Source organism: Onychomys torridus, chromosome 21 (genome assembly GCF_903995425.1).
Source record: "Onychomys torridus chromosome 21, mOncTor1.1, whole genome shotgun sequence".
NCBI lineage: Eukaryota > Metazoa > Chordata > Mammalia > Rodentia > Cricetidae > Onychomys > Onychomys torridus.
In genome coordinates, this window is record NC_050463.1 from 37,749,880 (window position 1) to 37,771,577 (window position 21,698).

A 21,698-nucleotide genomic window follows, 5' to 3' on the forward strand; every position below is an offset into this window, starting at 1 on the left:
CTGTCACTATAAACAGTCTTGGGTATAGCAACAACAACAACAACAAGTCCCACTGAATGCTCTGCCCACTTTGGAATGTCACACCTCTTAGGAGATTTCCCAGGGCAAGATATGATAGTTATTGTTTTGCCTTATTCCTTATACACTTTTAACTTCGGTCCAAAACAGCGATTCTTTGTTGCTTGTTTAAATAAAGGTGTTTTGGAATTTTTTGCTGTTGCTATTCTTATTTTTTCTTAGGTTTTCTAAATTTGATGAGCTCAGTCATGGTGTGAGTGCATTGCCTGGATAACTTTGCGTTCCCCAGATGAGTGAACACAGACAAAAGGAGAACCCTAAGTACTGCTACATGATGAAGAAGGTTCTGTGAGTGCTCTGCTCAGGATTTCAAGGACTTCTCCAGCTAAACTGGCCTAACTTGACTGAATCCCTAGTTCCATCATCATGCTCAGGAAAATATCTAGACATCTTTGCCAGGTGTATTAATATTGATTCATGACATGTGTGCTTGCATTTGTGTGTACTTGCCTTTCCGTTTTATGAAAACTAGATGACTTCCATTGAATTTCCACCTTGTCAGCATCAGATAGTAGTTTAAACTGTGGAAATTCAAATATCCAAAGATTTCTTCTTTGTCATGAATTAGCTCATACCAACTAGCTTTGTCTAGCCTCCCTTCTCTTTCCTCTCCCAACCCCTGAGTTTTCCCATAACTAATGTACTTTAATAGCTTAAACCAAAGGATAATAAAGAGATCCAAGAAAAAATAAGTTCAGGAGAGAGAATGAAGCTAACTAACCTCTATTTGACTGAAGACACTTAGTCTTGTTGTCCAGGAAGACCTCAGAGACCTTTTTTAGTTTGAGGACAGAGCTTATTCATTCTGTCTGGACCTACTACTGACTAGTTTGATTAACTAACAGGATTCTTGCTATCTGTCTGGACCAAATCACTGTGGTTTTTGCATTCTTCCCTGAGTCTGGCTAATGAAACTTAAACTATGTCCTTTTTTCTCTTTCCCCATCCCCATCTTCCATTCCTGGGGTGACTTTAGCTTCCAATTGGATTGGGCTAGAGAGAACAGCCCATGTGTAAGCTGGCCAAATTTAAAGCAGGATTTATGAATCCTGAGCAGGATTTTCATACTGTCTATATCACCGTGAAATTATCTGCTGGGTCCATTTAGTAAACAAGACAGCAGGTTGAAGCTGGCTGTTCTCAAGACCAGCAGAGAGACTTGTGATTATGTAGAGGTGCTGGGACTAACAGGGCTTTAGTTAGAGAGGTAGGCTTGTACAACTTAGCAATGCTTTTCTGGTACTCATGTAGGAAGCAACTTGAGAAAGGCATGTTTGCACAGTTTCTGCACTCATCATTAATGCACAGCATATATTATTCAAAATAAGCAATTATCCCAAAGAAAATAAAACTATTTGCATTTCCCAAGAGAGAATTTGCCCCTCTGAGGAAACTGGTGTCAGACAGAGAGCAGGAAACTGTGGACTAGGGCAGAAACAGTTTCATTTCTCTCTGCAGGAAAAGATGCAGGAGACACAGGTGCATGCTCACCCCTGCACATGCTGACCCTAGCCACCCTGATTTTCTTAGTCCTCATACATGGATAGCATGGTCTTGGTGTTTGAGCTGAACTTAGTTCCTGACTAAATAAGAGATCAACATTATAAGCACAAGGGTTTTTTTTTGTTTTTTTTTGTTTTTTGAAATTTTAAGAACATTCAAAATGAAAAATGCTTTTCTGTGCATTATAAAATGACTCTGTTATTGTTTTATAAAAATTCTTGACAAAGCCTTATAGTGTGAAATAATTCTTTTGTGTAAATCCTCACATACCTACAAGGAGTTTCCCAGAATGTCCAGGGCAGTGGTTTTCAAGTTTTCTAAAGCAATCAAAATGCCCTGTGTATGTAAAAATTGCTGATTCTTAATTCTAGGAGCTCATATTAATGGGCAAATGAATAATAATCAATAATTTATATTTTTAAAAATTGCCTATATGACTCCAAAGCAGAGATTGCATGGACCACCTAAAACAAATCCTGTTATAAAGTTGAGTATTCAATAAGGCACTCTTTAGCCCATATAACAACTGAGTACCAGAATTTAGGATGGTACAAATTACTATGTGATATAACAATAACATATGCATTGGGGTTATAAAACATTTTCGCAAGAAATAAATATAGAATGCTAGAATTTATTGTTTTATATGATTACATCTTGATAGAATATTTTGAGTTAAGGATCACAATCACCAGAAAATATCTTACCCATTTTTCCTGCTTAACATGTCTCTTTGAATGTTTAAAATTGCAAACATGTTCCACATTGTATTTCTATGAGACAGATACTGATAAGAGGATTATGCACAGACTTGGACCAGGATGGTATGTTAACCAAAATAAAATGGAGGGATAAAACACATTGAAAGTGTGAAACCAAATTTTATTACCCAAGGCACCTTTTAAAGAATTATTTTTGTTTTTAATTATAGGTATGCACATCTGAGTGTGAGTCTGTGCATGCATGTGCAGGTACCTGTGGAGGCTGGAAGATGGGTATTAAACCACCTGGAGCTAGAACCATGAGTAAGATGCTAGGTATTGGTGCTGTGAGCCTAAGGATGATTCTCTGTGAAAGCAGTAGGTCCTCTCAACAGAGTCATCCTTCCAGCTTCAGATTATCTAAGTTTAGACTGACTTCTAAGATCCTTGAAAAGTCTATCAGATGAGAGCTGTGGAGCAGCTCAGATGACCCTCTGCAGTGAAAAGGGTGGGGCCAACCAGACAGAAATTTGGTGAACTTAAGTCAGGACAACTTTAATTTGTAGGACCCTGACTCTTTAAGAAAGACCTAACATGGTTTCCTGTTCAATTGGTTTTGTAAGAGCTACAAGTCTATGACCCATTTCTAATTATTTGCTGCTTTTGACTTTTCTATATGCTGTTTGTTTCTTTTTGGGGCAGAGAGGTGTTTCCTGCTCCTTTTTGGGGCAGAGAGGTGTTTCCTGCTCCATAGGGGCTAGAACTAAGTCTACAGTTTACAACATTCTGGAAACGATGTTGATTTCATCAAAATGTATTTTATCTCAGTAAGTATAACAAATGAGTGACTGAAAACATCTTCAATATTACATATTTGTAGCTGAAAGTTTTCCTGTGTCCCACCTGGCCCACAGGCAGGACAAATCTCTCTCACCTGCTGGTCCTGCAGCTGCTGGGACCCAAGTAAACATATAGATGCTTATATTGTTTACAAACTGTATGGCCATTAGCTGAAGCTTATTACTGACTAGCTCTTACACTTAAATTAACCCATAATTCTTATTTATGTTTAGCCATGTGGTTTGGTACCTTTTCTCAGTTCTGCCTTCACATCTTGCTTCCTCTATGTCTGACTGGTGACTCAGCCCTTCCTCTTCCCAGAATTCTCTTTGTCTGCTTATCCCTCCTATACTTCCTTCCTAGCCACTGGTCAATCAGCATTTTATTTATCAACCAACTGGAGCAACATATTCACAGCATACAGAGCAACATCACACATATTCCCTTAAACTAAGGACAAAACCATTCCCAGATATTGTAGGAACAAACCTTTGTGACTTTGCTTAGCGTGTGAGCAGCAATCTGTACCTAGAGTAGGTTAGGAAGGGTATATGTGCAACAAAAATTAATATATTAAAGATATGATTAGAAATTATTCAAGGCTATCATAATGAGCACTTTGTATAGCATGGAACTATTTTTATGGTATACGTTAACTTCTTGCTCATTACGTTTCCATAGAAACCACTTGTGGAGGAACTCATCTGGAGGCAGTAGGTTCTTTGCCCATCACTAACCCCATAGGCCAGGAAAAATACATCTATGATGAGGCATGCAGACAATGCCTCTCTGGTCCTCAATATCCCTTCTCCTATCCTAATCTCTAGAGACAAAAAAGATTTTTATCACCTCAGCTCTGTCTATGACTGTATGGAATTAGCAAAATCATATACTTCACAGTAAGTTTTGGGCATGGCCAATCACCTTTTCCAGGATTCTCATTTTCTGGTCTTTTTCACAGGATTGCTTAGTGTTGTCCTCTTAAAGACACATTACTTTGGTGATACTCTCTTTAAGTTCAAGCCAAGTCTTGAAGAGTGTCTAAGTTCATTCCTGCTACTTTAAAACCATCACCAACTGGGTAATTTAGATATGACACAGGTAAAGCAGTCATACTTATAGAGGCTTACAAGATTTAGTTAACAGAATTTAGTGCCTGAGAAGGAGCTGCCCTCACATTGAAGAATGAGTGAATGTTGTTTCTTCACATGATAGAGACAATGAACAGTGATGCAAGGCATACTTTAGCTAGTTACTCCTGGCTTTTTAATAAGGTATGAGTCCTCATTCTGTGAAGATAGCATCTTCATAGCCTGGTCAACCCCACAAATCTCCTCCTCTCCAGGCTGCTATTCAGGGATTAACTTTCAACATAAATTTTGGAGCTAACACTGTCAAACCATAGCAACCAGTATGCAATGGACTCTATCTGCCGTTTAGCCTGAGGAACAAGCAGATAAACAGCAGGGGACATAGAAAAGGGCATCTCTGTATTCAAGGTATTTCCCACCACACTCCCTCCACAGTAGTCCCTTTTCAGGTACTTGAATAAAAGACTCCCATACCATGTATTACTGGTGTTATCTTGGTACAAGGGATTCTGTTCCTTTTGCTACTGCACTAGATAAAGTGATTCCACAGGCAAATATTTATAGTAGAAACTTTGTTTGCCTCAGTCCCAAGTCATAAACAAAAATCACTGTCTTCTAAACTGATTTCAGCTTTTCCGTGATGAAGATTTTACTCTAGCTGAACCTCATTCTAAGCTCCCTGACCCCCACCTCCAACCCAACCAATCAAATTTTCAAGTAGATGACGAAGCAGGTCTGAATTAATGATATTTTTCCCTGAGAACCAGTTAGGGCTGCATTCCTTGGATGTGTACGGGCCTTTTGTATAGACAGCTGTACTCCACTGGGAAGCATGTACCAAAAGGCAATGTTAGCAATTCTTAATTCTAGAATTCTGCATTGTTATTCCCCAAGCCTAAGCACAGTGTTCTCTCCCAATATAGAATAAGAATGCAGTATTTTTATAAAGTCATTTAGCAAACATGCACTTCTTGGGGGAGGATGGGCAACAAAAGACCCCTATCCTCTCCTTGTACTGGAGAACTCAGTTCATGCTAAACCACTTTGCATTTATTTATTTATTTATTTATTCATTCATTTTATATATTCATTTCATCAACAAAAATCTGTCCAAGTTAAATTCTGCCACTTCTCTAAGTAGCACACAGGACAGGAAATAAGTAGGGTTGTCTCCCTCAAATTCCAACGTCCCTAGCCCATTCAAAAAGTGTTGTTTTATCCCACTGATCTAGTTTCTCCTTTCTCAGATGTATGGTAGGTAGCTGTGAGGAGCCAATTCACTTAACATAAAATATTAACATTCATTAGGCTTCAGGTTTGGGGTTCTTTTTTTTTCCCAGTGTGTAATTAAAGCACCGTGGAAACAAATGTAGTTCCTTAAATGAGGTGTGACTGTGCCAGCCCCAAGTAAAACCCTAGGCATGGAAGTGAAGGGGGAAAAGAAAGCCATGCAGACATGGAAATAATCTCTCATTACTTTACTATAAGAATCTTAATTAGTCCCAAAGGTTTTTCCTTGCTCATTTTAAACCAAAATCGGGTAGATCAGACAATGAAATGTGTGTCAATCAATCTCCGCTAGAATCAGCCAACTGTAGCCACTGTGCACATATGACTTGACCCTCTATCCTTGCAACTGTGCATTGGCTCAGAACGTGCTCCCTTCCAAATGACAGGTGTATACGTAGAATCGGGCCGGAAAGTGAGCTTTTCTAATTGAGTTCATCCTTGTAAATTAATAAAAATTCCTGCCAATCAAACATGGGCATGTTTGCAGGAATATTATCAGTAGGTAATAGAGATAATTAATACTTCATGACATCAAGGTCTGAAATTAAAATCAAATCTGAGACTTAACTGCGATTATTAAATCTGAGGAAAATTATCTTTCAGATGACAAGAGTCACAACCTTCAGCACCTGAATTAATACGAAGGAGCAAGCCTCCAAAAACATAGGGCATGCCTTTTTTTTTTCTTATGTTGCAATAATTACCACTTTAGGACATCAAGGACTTATAACTGGCTCAAGATAGCATTGCAGCTCTACAAAAATATTGTTGTAGCAAAAGCTACAATTTCAGGCAATTGACCCAGTAGCAAAATAACTGAACACATGTAGAAGTGGAAGAGGGGACCCAGGCTTCCTGTCTCACAGGCAACCTGTATTTTAGCTGACAATTTTGCAGTTGTGTCCCAATTTCACTCTGGCCAAGCAAACCATCATGGCTGTCCAGGTCTTAGCTCTTCCATAGCATGGAAGTAATAGTCTCTTTGTTTGCAAGATTGATGTCATGATCCAGTACAAGTATTTTTTTTTTAATAATTACTTTATCCCTTTCTTTTTCTCCTTCATTCTTTTGATGTAAGTGCCAGGCAGTGTTTAGAAAACAGGCTTTAGAAAAAGACACAGACCCTGTTCTCAGAAGACCTCACAATCTGGCAAGAGAACTGAATATACAAATCGTACCCAGACAGGAATAAGCTTAGATCCAGTGGGAGCAATGTGTGATATGGTAGGAGTGGTGACGTTGGCTGATAGGTAGGCGACTTCCCACAGGAACAATTTTTTCCCACAGATAAATGAACATTCAGGGGGATAAGGTAACTGCTCATAGCTTTGGGGTATTTTTTCCACCACCACTAAATTGAAGTGGTTGATTCCCTGGGAAATAACTACCTGCGTGTGACAATTGTAGATACATGATAAAAACATAGCATTACATTTCAAACCACAATTGCATTAGAAAGTGGAGCACCTTATAAATACACACACACACACACACACACACACACACACGTGTGTATATATATATATATATATATATATATATATATATATATATACACACACACACACACACATATATATATATATATATATATATATATATATACACACATCATATATGTTTTATTTATCTGAGGAAAGCTAACTGCCAAGTGATGAGGCATAACCTGAACCACAAAGCTTAGTCAGTATATGCATACTATCAATTACATTTGTTTATTGGTTTGATTTTGTGTTTTGAGTTCTAATGGTATTGAACTCTTTCTCAGAGGAGCATGCTCCCAACAGTGCAGGTTGAGTTGAGGACAGATTACAAAGAGGAAACTCAGCCTTCAGTAAGCAGTAGAGTCAAGGAGACTGAACTGGTTTACAGGCATGAGGGAGAGCTACTTAGATCGGCTGGTTCTCAGACTCAGGGCTAAAAGGTAGTTTTGGAAAATAGCCTGGAGTCCTGAGCCTGATTGATTGAGGCTTTTTTCATTGGGACTGACCCAGGGATTGATACTATGGTATAGCTCTCAGTTCTTACAGCTGAAAGGAGGGACTGAGATATGGATCTTATCAATGCACAAGGATCACATAAGTGGTTGAGGAAAATCTAATAATAATAATAACAATAATAATAATGATCATAATAACAACAACTGTTTTATTTTAGACAGACAAAGCTCTTGTTACAAATGATTTTTCTGTTATTTCTGGCTATATCACACGCAGCAACAGTTGGCTCTTCTGTACATGGTATGCACTCATGCTTGTGACTAATTTTACACACATGTAGAATTGCCCCTTCTGGTGTATATATATATAACCATTGGCTAAGCAACATACCTCTATGAGTCCCTATTCCAAGAACTTATAGATATCCCAGAAGGAACTTAAGACATCCCCAAATAACAGGTCGGATATCTATCTTAGGAAAGTCTATGCACATCTACACATTTTAAATATACAAGAATATGAATAACGGCATCCCTGTTGTTTTAGTGCATTCCTGCTGCTAAAACAAATCACACTGGACTGGATAATTTAAGAATGCTAGAAATGCATTTCTCATCGTTCTGGAAGCGAGGAAGGCCACAGCTGAACAGCTCATTGGGTGTCTGGTAAAGGTTTGTTCCTTTCAGGATGCCTTTCCTGTTGTGACTTCACATGGAGAAAGAGACCTGTGCTGTGCCCCAGAAAGGATGCATGAGCAAAAGGGAAGGGAAGGGCAACATGGGCCTAGCTAGGTCAATCTCTTTAGAAGAGTATGAATCCCATTTGTGATGATAATGAGCCCATGACTCAGCCACTCCCTAAATGCTTCCCCTCTAAAAACCAGTGTATATGAACTTTGGAAAGACGTAAATATTCAAGGTTTCACCCATAGTTAAGGGGAGACTCTGTTCCAGTACCCAGGAGACAATTTTTCCCTTGCTCTAGGGCCCACTTTGCTGCACATACAAATGTGGCTTCTCCTCTCCTCTCATCTCTGGTCTACCGTTCAGCAAATTCTTATGGAAAAGACAACCCACACTCATTGCCAGCTCAGCCTGTGCCCTTGCCTGGCATGCTCCACTCTTGTCCTCTCTCACCTGATTAGAATCCTCTCTATGATGCTCTGTAGCTGTGACACAAAATGTCCAAATCATGTAAAGGCAAAATTCTGTGACATGTAATTTCCTTTTTCCTTTATTCATTGCAGCTTGCTATTCATTATCTCATTTCTTCTGATCCTGTCAGTTGCCAGAAGTCTCATTTGAGACAGATAATAATTAGCACCCTGGAACTGCTAATCACTGGGGGGTAGTATACTCATTTGACTAAGCACAAAGGTTAGTCACAAAGACCTGCTCCAAAGCCCTTTCTCAGCTACTTAATGAATTAATGACCTTGATCAAATAATCTCTTCTCTCCAAATCTCAATGTCTTCAACTGTATAATGGGATCATTATGTGTGTCTACATTAAGTTGATGTGTGGGCTAAATGTTACCACATGCCTTAAATATTTAGATGTGCTTCGATGCAGGAGAGAACCTTAATATTGAGATGTTATTATTAGTTGTTATCAATGTAACTTTTAGAATAACTGTACCAAATTCCAGTGTAGGACCTCAAAACTTGGACACAAAAATTGTGGAATCGGCAGTTCTAATCCAACACTGCAAACTGAGAAGTTCAAAAGCAGCAGAAACATTTTCTGTAAGTGGGGAAGTTTAAATTAAAAACTGTCAGTTTCCATGTCAAGAAGGCCCCCTTGATGATTCATATGACACCTTCTGTTGTGTCCTCATGCCATGGGAAGGAAGGAAACTTCTCCCTTTAGCCTCTTTTATAAAAGGCAAGAAAACTACCACAAAAAGGTGTATTTTCATAACCCAAAAGTCTCCAAATATCATCACCTTGGGAATTAAGATTGGAATACACTGGACAAGTGAATAACTTGGCAGATAAAGACATGTGCCACCGAGACTAACAACCTGAGTTTGATCACCAGGTCCCACGTGGGAGAGGGGAGAATCCATTCTACCAAGTTGTCTTCTGGCCTGCATACACGCTTCTGTGCATAAACATGCAAGTGTACATGTACATACACATATGCTCATGTGCTCATGTGTTCACACGCGCACACACACACACACACACACACACACACACACACACACACACACTTGGCACATAAACATTCAGGCCATGTAGGAATGTCAAGCACAGTAAAAGAATCTTGAAGAAGGAAGATTTGGGGTGAAGGTACCCATCCTGCAGTCAGCCACCAGTATTTAATGAGGACATGACTAAGTTTGTTCAGAAACACTATGAAAGCATTGGAATAAAATCTGGCTCCACTGGGATGCTGCAAAATAGGGAATCTGGAAAGCAAACATATGCTGCAGTTGAAAGGTAGCTAAGTTTCCAGGCCATATGTAGTCTCTTGAGAATTTGATGTATATTAGCATAACTAGAGAAATCATCTTTGAGCTGGCCTCTAATGACAGGAGTGGCAGTAGACCCCCTCTTAGCTCAGGAGGCCCTGGAGGGCTGTGAGTCACCTGGGTATGCTCTAAAGAGAAGGATCTGGAGGAGCCTCCCTCCCCTTCACACAATCCTTATCCCTTGCCTCGTTCTCTAAGAGAAGGCATATGTTTCTTCGATTTGTTGTTTGCAGCAAGGTGCAGCTTAGAGGGAAGTGTGGATGCGCTTGTGTTTGCCATGAAATTAAATAAGAGCAATGATACATAGCCAATGTGCACCCATAAATTTCAAGCAGGAAAATTCGAATGTGGCGTGAGGATAGAAGTCGCTGATATATTAGAAGGGAAAGGCACTGAATCTTGGGCAAAACGAGAGAAATATAATTTCCCTGCATTATCTTGTCCCTTTCTTAATTGCCTACCAGGATGCATTCATCAACTCACTTCCCTAGGCCCCTGCATTCTACGTGTATGCATTTTTATACAAAACTAGCTTGTGTTTTAAGTATAAAACACAGAGCTTGTGCTACCACATCAGACACAGACAATGGATAAAAATCTTCACTTGTCACTTTCCAGATATAACACATTTTGCATTTCAAAGCTGGGAAGCAGGCTGCAAATAAGGAACCAGGGGGAGGGGGATGATAGAGATGGGGACAGAAGCACCCACTGGGCTGAGGATGCTGCACAGAGGCTCACAGGAAACTCAGGCTTTGTAAGGTTTCCCAGCAGATGCTGATGAGAAAGCAGGGCTAGCTCTTCAGACCAAGCCCATTCCAACTGCATGCTTGGTCTTCTGATTCCAGATATGTAATCCATTATTGAGAAGAGAGATGATGGGTGTTTCTTTCTGTTTTAAGGTTACAGAAGGAAGACAGATTGTAGGGAATGTGGGATAACCTGTGAACTAGACACATTGAGAACATGTGAAGGCCTCATGTGGGAGACACACGCAAACCAATATGTCCACCAGATGGTAAAAAGCTTCACCCCAGAGGCGGCAAAGTGTAGCTGGTGAAAATCCCTGAGCCAGTGTACCAACAGGAACAGGCATGCCAGCTAATCTTAGATCTCTGAGTGCATAATGAGCTTTTCCCTCTGCCTGCCTATCTCCAGCTAGCCTATTGCTCCATGCAAGCTCTATGGTGTAAGAACTTGGTAATTGGGGTCTTCTGACTAAATAAGTAATCCTAGTTAGGCTCAGATTCTCTCCCTCTCTCACTTAACCCTAGATGATGATGATGATGCTCCTTCTCCTCCTCTCTCTCTCTCTCTCTCTCTCTCTCTCTCTCTCTCTCTCTCTCTGTATCTCTCTCGTCTCTCTGTGTGTGTCTCTCTGTGTGTCTCTCTGTGTGTCTCTCTGTGTGTCTCTCTGTGTGTCTCTCTGTGTGTCTCTCTCTGTGTGTCTGTCTCTGTGTGTCTGTCTCTCTCTCTCTCTCCATTTTTGTTGTTGTTTGTTTTCTCTTGAGACTGAGTCTCTTTATATAGCCTAGTCTACCTTCAATCTCATCATCCTAGTGCCTCAGCTTCTGGAATGTAGGGATTATAAACATCTGTCCCCTGGGGGTATGGATAACAATCTCTTTGTACTATCTCAGTGACTAAAGTAGAGATTACAGACTGACAACTTCCTGCTTCCTGCAGCACCTGACATACACCTGCAAATGCTGTGTCATCATCAGATGTTATATGATCACAAAATCAGCTTACAATTTGTAGAATGGCAGAGACTTTATTCTCTGTTGGTTGTGTAGGTTTAGAGAGAGAAGAAGAATCAGACTGAATTTAACTTAAAGCCATAAAATGTTCCAATGCAGGTCTTTTTTTGTTTGTCTGTTTGTTTGTTTGTTTGTTTGTTTGTTTTCCTGTAATTTTATATTTTTCTTCTTATGGGCGCTTTACATATTATAATTAGATTGTATAACTATTATATTTTATGCTATTGTAATTTGGCATTTCAACATTTTTTTTGCATTCCCAGTGATTGGTATTAGTATATAAAAACATAAATTGTTAATGGCACTTGTACTTACATAGCATTAGTTTAAGTTCACTAAAGACTCAGGAATAGTTTTGTTTATATTCGAGTGTTATTATCTAATCTTGGTTGGCCTGCAAGTAGCTATGTGGACCCGGCTGGCTTTGAATCTGAATTTCCCCTTCTGTTTCTGTCTTCCTACCCAGGAGCAGTAATGCAGAACTATGCCAGTCTCTGCACTCTGGAATTTCCCAGGAAGACAGTTATGCTCTCTTTGAGAAGGGTGTGTGTGTGTGTGTGTGTGTGTGTGTGTGTGTGTGTGTGTAAAATTTGTCTTTTATTTCAAATGGGTGAGGACTACCATTCTAACAGGACAATATTGAACATTATTAGTTACAAAGGATATACTTGTCCTGAACTTGATGTTAGAAATAATAGCATTTATTCTTTTATATTATGTATGAGACAGAAAAATTTTTGGTAGACTCCTTTTTATCAGGACAAAAGATTCCCTTATTTATAATATTCTTAACATATTTTACCACGAAAGAGTGCTGAACTTTTTGCAAGGCTTTTTTTGGCATATATTGCAATGATTATATGATTTTTATCTCTTATTTTGATTATTTAAATTACATTGACTCTCAGATCATTTTTTAATAAAATTATGAGAAGCATAACTCTAGGAAATGATTTTCTCCCAATGATAGACATTCTGATATAGAGAACTTAAGAGAAATTATGGGCTGTCTACTTTACTTGGGGGTAAATTGAATCAGTATATATATATGTATATGTGTGTGTGTGTGTGTGTGTGTGTGTGTGTGTGTGTGTCCCATAGGGCTATAAGCAAGGACACAAGTTCTGACCTTGAGAAATGCTTATGGATTTTTCCAGGGAATTCCAGGTGAATTTCCCATGTACCCTTACTCTGAAAAAAATAAAAACAAAACAAAACAAAAACGGTTATTTTATTTTCTTTAACTAAAACTTCACGTGAAATATCATTATCTCAAAAGGCGAATAAGAACACTGAAGAGGTAACATTAGATTGACTAACCAGGTCTGTCTGTCATACATGACAGCTAGGAAAAACCACAGAGAGAGCTTGCTGGGTACCAGGGACACTACCACAGTCTAAGAATGATCAGTGTCCCATGGTAAAGAAAGCAGTGAGGGGAATGATGGGCATAATGAATGTATTCCCAGGCATGACCTCAGAGCTCTCAACCTATCCCGAAAATGTGAAGAGTGGATAATGGATATGTACACTAGTAAAATATTGATTGAATCTAGAACTTTTTTTGTAAAGAAATGTACTTCCTGCCTCTTAAAATGTGTCACTGCCTGAATAAATTCCACATATGAGTTATACATTTCTTCCACTATTGCATTTTCGTGTGTCTTTGGCTCTGAAGTACCCTTCTAGGGTTGTAGCTGTTAGTTCCTCAACCCACCGTCCACTTGATCTTGCATTGCTCCAGTAATAGCTATCCTGTAATGGGAATTTTTTTTTTTAAGCAACACTTAAATTGTTTTAGAAAACACAAATAAGCATAACTTTTTTTTCCCCTCATTTAATTTTCTCCCTTGCAGTCTGGTGGAAAGAGGAACTATCTTAGCCGGCTCTCTAGCAGATACTCTGCCTCCCGTGTTCCGTATGAAGGAAGCCATGTATTAAATTGGGATGAGCCCTTGCATTTCATCAGAGAAAGTGAGTGTTGGCTTGAAATGGAGGATCAGCTCATGTGGGAATGAGATGGTGCCTGGATCATAAACTGCTACTCCTGGGCAAAGGACCGAATTATTAAAACTATTGTTTATGGTCCTTATCATTTACAAACAGGTGAACACAGAAAAAGGACTTTCAATTTCCCTAAATTAATTTTCGGTTGAGGGTTCTCTTGTGTTAAAAAGATAAGAAATTTGTTTAGAATTACAGTACAAGGAGAATACAGCTGTCTGAAGGACCTGCAAGTTTAAGGTTACCTAGCAAATATGGATACTGCATTTCTCAGCAACTACTCCTTTTTACCACACATTTGAAAAATTGAACAAACCTTAAGACAAATAATGTTCTAATTCATAGTCCTATCTCTTTAAGACAGCTTCCTAGGCAATGGCTGTGAAGATGAGTCTGATATATATTAAGAAATAATGACAATATTGCTAAACTGATAAACCCAAGCCTTGTACCATTGCATTGCTCTGCTGAATATAAAAGAAGTCCCTCCCTGGGGGCTGGAGAGATGGCTCAATGGTTGAGAGCACTGACTGCTCTTCCACAGGGCCCAGGTTCAATTCCCAGTACCCCATGGTAGATCACAACTGTCTGTAACTCCAATTCTAGGGTATCCAACATCCTCATACAGACATACATGGAGGCAAAACACCAATGCAGATGAAGTAAAAATAAATACTTTAATAAGTCCCTTCCCAATGTGAACTTACTAAAAGAACTCCTCAGCATTTTAATGTGAGAGGCATCAACTCCTATTTCCTCAATGGACTGATCTCACTACCTACCCTTTTATATAGCATTGTCTTCCCAACATGGTGATATTATCCTATTCATGTTCTTCCTCTAACCCCACATACACATAGTTCAACACACACTCGAAACCTCATCAGTCTCTACAATTATTAGATGGAGCTATAGTAGTAATAACTTATATTTTGGGGATGCCTCTTGTGTCAAAGAGAAAGAGTCTTACCCATCATTTTAAACACAAGAGCTCAATTCCAACCTACAAAATTGTTGCTTGCTAGTGATACCTGCCACAGTTACACCAAGTCAATGAGAAGTTTTCTATCTTAAAGGACAGGTGGCTTACTCAAATTCCTGTCATTTTCAAAGCAAGGACTCCAGATTAAATTTTCCATTTAATTACCACATAGATGTATTTAACCAGTTCCTAGTAAGACCTGACATATTAGATTCTCCAACATATTTGTGGAATGTGTGCCAACAACTCTGCCATGTGACTTCCTAGATGTTCACATATAAAGTTATACAGTCCTCAACTCTTCAACTTCATTTAGAGTACTATTTCCTCACACTGTGGAACTCACATCTATTAATTGATTATCATACACTGGAGCATGTTTCCTATAAAAATACCTGGTTCTCAAACTTGATATTTACAGCAGAGCTTCTTTATCTACCCTTTCATTTATTCAACAAGTATGACATGACAAATTACTCAAAGATAATCTCAAGCCCTCTCCAGCATCAGGTTTTACCTATGACCCAAATAAACAGAATATCCTCCCACACTAGGTTTTCCTACTTGGCAGTCACCAGTTTGAGTCATATGTCTTAAGTTCTTTCTGGGTTGTAAATCTATATTAAATCCCCTAAGCACAGAATGAGTACTGTGCACTTTCTATAAGTTCAGTACAATCAATTTTTGTTGAGTGATCAGATGATTATCTGACCCAATGATTATATATTTAATGATGAGTAGACCACTGTGAAGTTAATCTTCATAGTCAGTTTGATTGGGTTTAAAATCAGCATAGAATTCTATTTTGTAGGAATATGTGTATTTCCAGAAAAGTTTACTTGGGGAGGAAAGACCCACTTTGAATGTGTACAACATCATCCCACAGTCCTGAGGTCCTGAGCTGAATAAGAAAGGAAAAACATCAGAATTCTATTTCCTGGGGACATGATGTGACCAGCTGCTGAACGTTCCTGCTGCAGTAGAGTCTGTATCTCATCCAGCTCATATGAACTAAGATCAACTCTTCCCTCCTTAGTTGCTTATCTGATATTTTGCAAATGAGAATAAATAAACTGCCAACCAGAATTAACAGTATTTAAAGTGAGAACTTTAAAGCTTTGATATTCAATTATCAAAAGCCAAGAGAATGACCCTAACAAGAACAGGATGAACCAGTAGGACACCTGAGAAGAAGGCGGTGGCCAACTATGCTTTTCCATTAGGAAAATGTCCTTCAACTAGGCACTCAGCTTGAAATGAAAATGAAAAGCCACTTAGTCCTTTTCAAACTGAGGAAAGTGGAGGAGGTTTGCTTCACCTCCATCATCTACTCTGAGCTCACAGATGTAGAAAGGGGTCCAGAGTTCACAACTCATTTTTTAGCTCTTAAAAAACCCTCACCCCCACCACAGTCTGGGGACAGGTAAGTAGGTGAATGTGTTGAGGATCCTTTTGTGCAGAATGTAGGATTGGCATTCATTAGAACCTTTCCTTCAACCATTTTGCTCTCATTATGCACCACGAGGGCTTAGGTAAGTAGGGATTAAAGCAAGAATTATTCTAAAGCAAGCAGCTTTATCCTCAAGACATGAAAACAGAGAGAAACCAGTTACAAATGTAGGATTAGATTATAAACTTGTTCACTGAACAGTTACATGGCAATTTGCTGCGGTAATTATTACCATTAATTTGAGAGCCAATAATTATTACAAAACTTCTACCATTTCATCTCTCATTTATTCTGAAATCCTGGCGTGCATTTATTTATTTATTTTTCAGATACCTGGTTTGCTTGGCTGATCTAAAAACCTCTATCCTAATGACTTTTATAATCATTGGCATTTTGGATGTGAATCAAAAACTCCTAAGATTACTTTCTTACATTGGGAAGGCATTGTGCTAAGACTAGAGAGGTAATTCTTCTTGGTCACCCTTCTCCATGCAGAGCTGTCCAGCTCAGAGGTTAATAGAACAGAAGGCAGGGGCTGCCATCTTGGATCTCATTCCATTTCAATTTTCTGGTCACGAACACAATGCTGTTTCTAGCCAAGGGGGGTGAAGAGGAGCATGGAAGTCTCCCCCTTGATGCCTTTCCCTCTGGCCTTTCAGTCTTCAGAAAGCAGGACTCAGTGCGGGTGTAATTGAACCGCTGTGCTTGGCTTCTCCGCTGAAAAGAGAGAGATATATAGTCCCTCTGGTGACTGGTTGCAATGGATTTCAAACTCAGCTGGGTTTAACTTTATGAATTAAAAATTCTGGTTGGGATGTAGGTCCAATTTTACATTTAGAAGTTCTGGTTTCATTTCCTGGCCATCATTATGTCACACTGACTGACCATAATAATGGCTAGTTAGAGGGACTCACAAATTACTCAAGTATATCTTGGCAGACCATCTAAATGAATCTATGTTAGAGACAGCATGCTATCAATATCCATGGTCCATAGTCAATCTTAGATTTATACAGAAGCAAACAGTTGTTCACACTAAGACTTGTCCAGATTAAGCCAAATACTCTAGACATATAGATGGTGGATACAATGGCTAATCTTGACTTTTCATTCTGATAGTGTTGAGAAGTATCTAGAAAATTAATCAAACATTTTCTTCTGGGTACATCTATGAGGGTGTGTTCAGAGAGAACTAAGTAAAAGAGGGAAGACAGTATCATGAATCTAGATAGGATCCATCTCACAGCCTTGGAGCCCAGATGGAACTGCAAAGGAAAATCAAGGAAACCAGTATGACATTCTCTAGCTCTGCACTGTAGATACAAGAGACGAACACATTTGCTCCGGGATATTCTTCCTTTCACCATAAACATAACCCCTAGAATGTCTGAAACAAAGCAAACCTTTCCTCCATTAAATTATTTATGCTAGGTATTTTAGCACAATAATGGAGTGTGTGTGTGTGTGTGTGTGTGTGTGTGTATGGATGGATGGATGGATGGAAGAGTTATATTTCTCATTGCTGTTCCCAAACAACAATGAGACACAATTTAAGAGAAGAAGCACTCACCTTCATTTTAAGGTTTAAAACTGGATTTAGTTCATCATGGTCAGAAAGGCATGGCAGGAGGAGCTTGTGGCAGCTAGCCTAGTTGAGACCATAGTCAGGGACCAAGGAGTAAGCAGGAAGTAGGGTTGGGCTATCAAACATCAAGGCCCACCCACAATGACTCGCTTCCTCCAGCAAAACTCCATCTCCTAAAGATTCTATAACCTTCCAAAACTGTGCTACAATTTAATAACCAAGCATTTAAATATCCAAGTATAATAGTAACTAAAGCAGTAGAAGAGTTATAATCAAAGACTATAGAATTTGCAGAATTTAAACTATAGAACACCATTAAGAAAATCTAGTGGGGGTAGGAGGAGCTAGAGAGATGGCCCAGTGGTAAAGAACATTTACTGCTCTTCCAGGGGAGGGACTCACATGGTGGTTCTAAACCCCCTGTTGCTACAGCTCCAGGAGATTGGGTACACTGGCATGTTGACACTGATATGTAGACACACACATTACACATAATTTAAAAAAAAAAAACCGTATCTAGTAAAATCATTTGCACATAAATATGAGGGTACTAAGGCTCAGAGAGCTATGTGACTGCTCCATTGTTCAGCTCCTTTAAGAAGGATAAAGGCCATATTCAAAAGCTCTTAGGATTTCCATGTCTGAATCCTTTTACCCTCCAATACATAGCAGTGTCTCACTGTACTTGGGGAAGCTCAGAACCTATTAATCAGTTTTGTTCCATAACAGAAAGATGAACTGGACAGGGATTCACAAAGTATCATTAAGATAGACTGCTATAGTGATAAATAGCAGCCAGATAAACACCCTCAGGTCTCTTCATGTAGTTGGTCTTGGATTCTGGGATTCCCCAGGCAGAGCTAATGATGAAACCAGCTAAATATAGATGAGCTTTAGGACACTAGGGAAAATCTCTCAACAGACATGATGAAAGAGGAGCTACCAGTGTGTCAGGAAGATCAAGAGGCGAGGAACAGGTGTATCGATCTAGATGGGAGTTGTTCTTAGCCTGGACCTTCTAAGAAACATTAGGCTTTTAATTCATTACTATCCTTCTCAAGCTAGGACTGAAGGGCTAACACTGGGGATACTGCAAGTCAAAACCTTAACCTGATGTATTTTCCCCATAGCAAATTCACAGCAATGGAGTTGAACCACTCATCAAATCTAGTGCTTGCCACACCTCATGCTTGGTGAGAGATGTACAGATGAGATGGATAATATTCCCTGCCAAGGCAGCAGAGAACTTGAGAAGTATTGTATTCTTGGGGTTGGGGATTTAGCTCAGTGGTAGAGTGCTTGCCTAGCACAAGGCCCTGGGTTTGGTCCTCAGCTCTGGAAAAAAATAAAAAAGAAGAGAAGTGTTGTATTCTGACAGAAGAACCATGCAGTCAAAATAATCATCTCAGAGGGACTCAATGAAGAAGAACCATGCTGAAGTCTTATTTGTGAAACTTTCCAGAAGAGGGAATGGGATGACCTCTGACCTTTACAGAGGAAGAGCCTGGGCTTAGTGAAGAGGAAGTACAGCTAGGGAGATTGGACAGTTGTTATAGTAGCTCAAGTCACCTGGGTTCTAGTTCCTAGCCACGGGGCAACATGTCTATAGCTATGATAAAGCAAAGAGAAGATGACATGGGTTCTAAGGTCCTCCTGCGTGGAAGAATAAAGATGAGAGAAGACTGCAATGTTTGGAATCTGCATAATTGCCAGTAACAAGCGGATATCAAATGCACTGGCAGCATTGCTTGTCGGTTTCGCCCACATTTGAAATGGGCATGTGGTATACAAAGGATGCCAGCTCAGTTGTATAAACCCTTGCTTCTTTTTAGCTGTTACTATGCTTTCACTTGGGCCGGGTTTGGGCCAGTCCTACCCACATCCTCTAGGTGGACTCACCCTCTGCTTCATATGATAATTTCCTGGGAGTTAAGGTCGTTTATGGGTGGGGTAGTTGAAGATGATAAACAACACTAATTCTGTCTTTTAAACCTGAGCAAATGATTCTTGCTTGGGGCTTTAGTTCCTCCCTCTGAGATCACCTGAGGACATGGCAGATGGAGTAAGATCCCTTCCAGGAAGGCTGTAAAGAAATATTGATTTAAAGGCAGCATCTAACTTTACGATTATGGAATGTAGGAAGGAGCTCAACCTCAGAGCTATTGAGAAGTGGGAGGGAAAAGAGGAGATGAGGTAAAACATGAGATGTGTCCTGAAGCTGTTCACGTCCTCAGGCTTAGTCAAGCAAGGAAAACGAAGGAGCAGAGAGGGCGAGTGCTTCCTCTCACACCTTGGCCTCTGAAGAGACAGTAAGAGTGGCATCATTATCCCACTGTACTTCGGTGAAGATGAGTCTTCAGAAGACAAAGAATAACTGGTCATGGAAGCCCAGTCTCTCTCCTGCCCTGGGAGTTCCGTGCTTCCAAATGTAGCTTGCTGATGAATGTTTGCTGTCTGGAGGTTCTGGACACACAATTACTGACCTGGCTTTGTTGGAAGACTGGCTGCCTGGCTGGGTCCAAAATGGCTAGAAAAAATAGATAATTCAGAATGGGTTTTCTCTAGTGAAATCCCTCCGGCAATATCCACATCCCAGAGCCACAGTGCAGGCTCAAAGATACAGATGTGACTTTTGCTCCTGAGTGCTGGCACCCTTCAGAGATACAAAACAGTCTTAACTTAGTGCAAGCCTCCAGAGGCTGAAAGTGCTCCCATGCAAAGGCTGGGGGCCTAGACCTTGGAAAGCTTAATGTGTCGTACCTCTGCTGCTGCTCTGCCTTGAAATGTGATGCCAGTCTTTGTTAGTGAATTCAGCAACACTGATGCATGCCTTCATATACACACATACATCAAGAGACCAACTCAGAATTGTTCTTCATGATGAGGGGGTTATGGCTACCAGCCTAACACCTGTCTACACTTGTGCCTTTGCCAATGCCCCTTCCTTACGTCTCTGCTCCATTTTTCCCAGCTTCTGGCCCTGCCACTCCCCGCTAGAAGCCACCTCTCATGGTGTCCTTACTTTGGTCATATAAAATGATTTGCTACCTTGTCCTTCCCAGCATCATTTCCTCCTTTGAACAGAAAAGCTGATAGCTGGTGTTCAGCCGTGATTGTGAATGTATAGTGTAGATATCACAAACTTCAGCTAATGCAATACATAAAAACTTTCTTCTACTCCCACCACAGCCTGTATACGAAGAACACACGCAACAGGAAATTACACGTCACTGACATGAGATGCCTATTTATTGAACAGGTTTTCACCTACTAAGAATTTTTTTTCTTTTCTTTTCCCTCTACAGCACAAGAGCTCTGCTTTTGAAAAATATTTAACAACTGTGACAAAAGAAATTCATAAAAATAATACAAAAATATTAGGACCAAACAATGAACCCCAGAGTGGGTGAGAACTGTGAGCCAATTGATGTTCATCACATGTAACAAATGTACCTCTTTTAGTGGTGGAGATTTTAAAAAATCCACATGTTTCTGTTTCAGAATAGAATGGACAGGCTTTACAAGGAGGCTGCACACACACACACACACACACACACACACACACACACACACACTTCAGTAGAAACACAAACACTGTGCAATCTACCAACCCATTTGTTCTTCTCCAATATATTTCTTTTTTGCTTCCATCCAGAAAAGAGTTCAAGAAACAACTGCTGATATCACAAGCAAATCATGACTCTGAATTTTTTCTTTATTATTATTTTTTCAGTAAAAGAATAGCTTTGAGGGGAATTTTTGAGTCATTTTCTTCTATCATAGTCTTAGTCTCTCACGTAGTTAGCTGTGAACATCTTGTCATAGGAAAGTTCCTTCAGTGAGACTGGCAGCTTGGAGCAAGTCTTGTGGGGGTAGGGTGGGGCAAAGGATGTATGGATCAAAACAAAACTCAAGCTTCCAGATGCTCAAGCAAATGAAAGGGAAAATCATATGATCATGGGATTTTGGTTCTATATGCTCCCACCTTCTAATTTATGG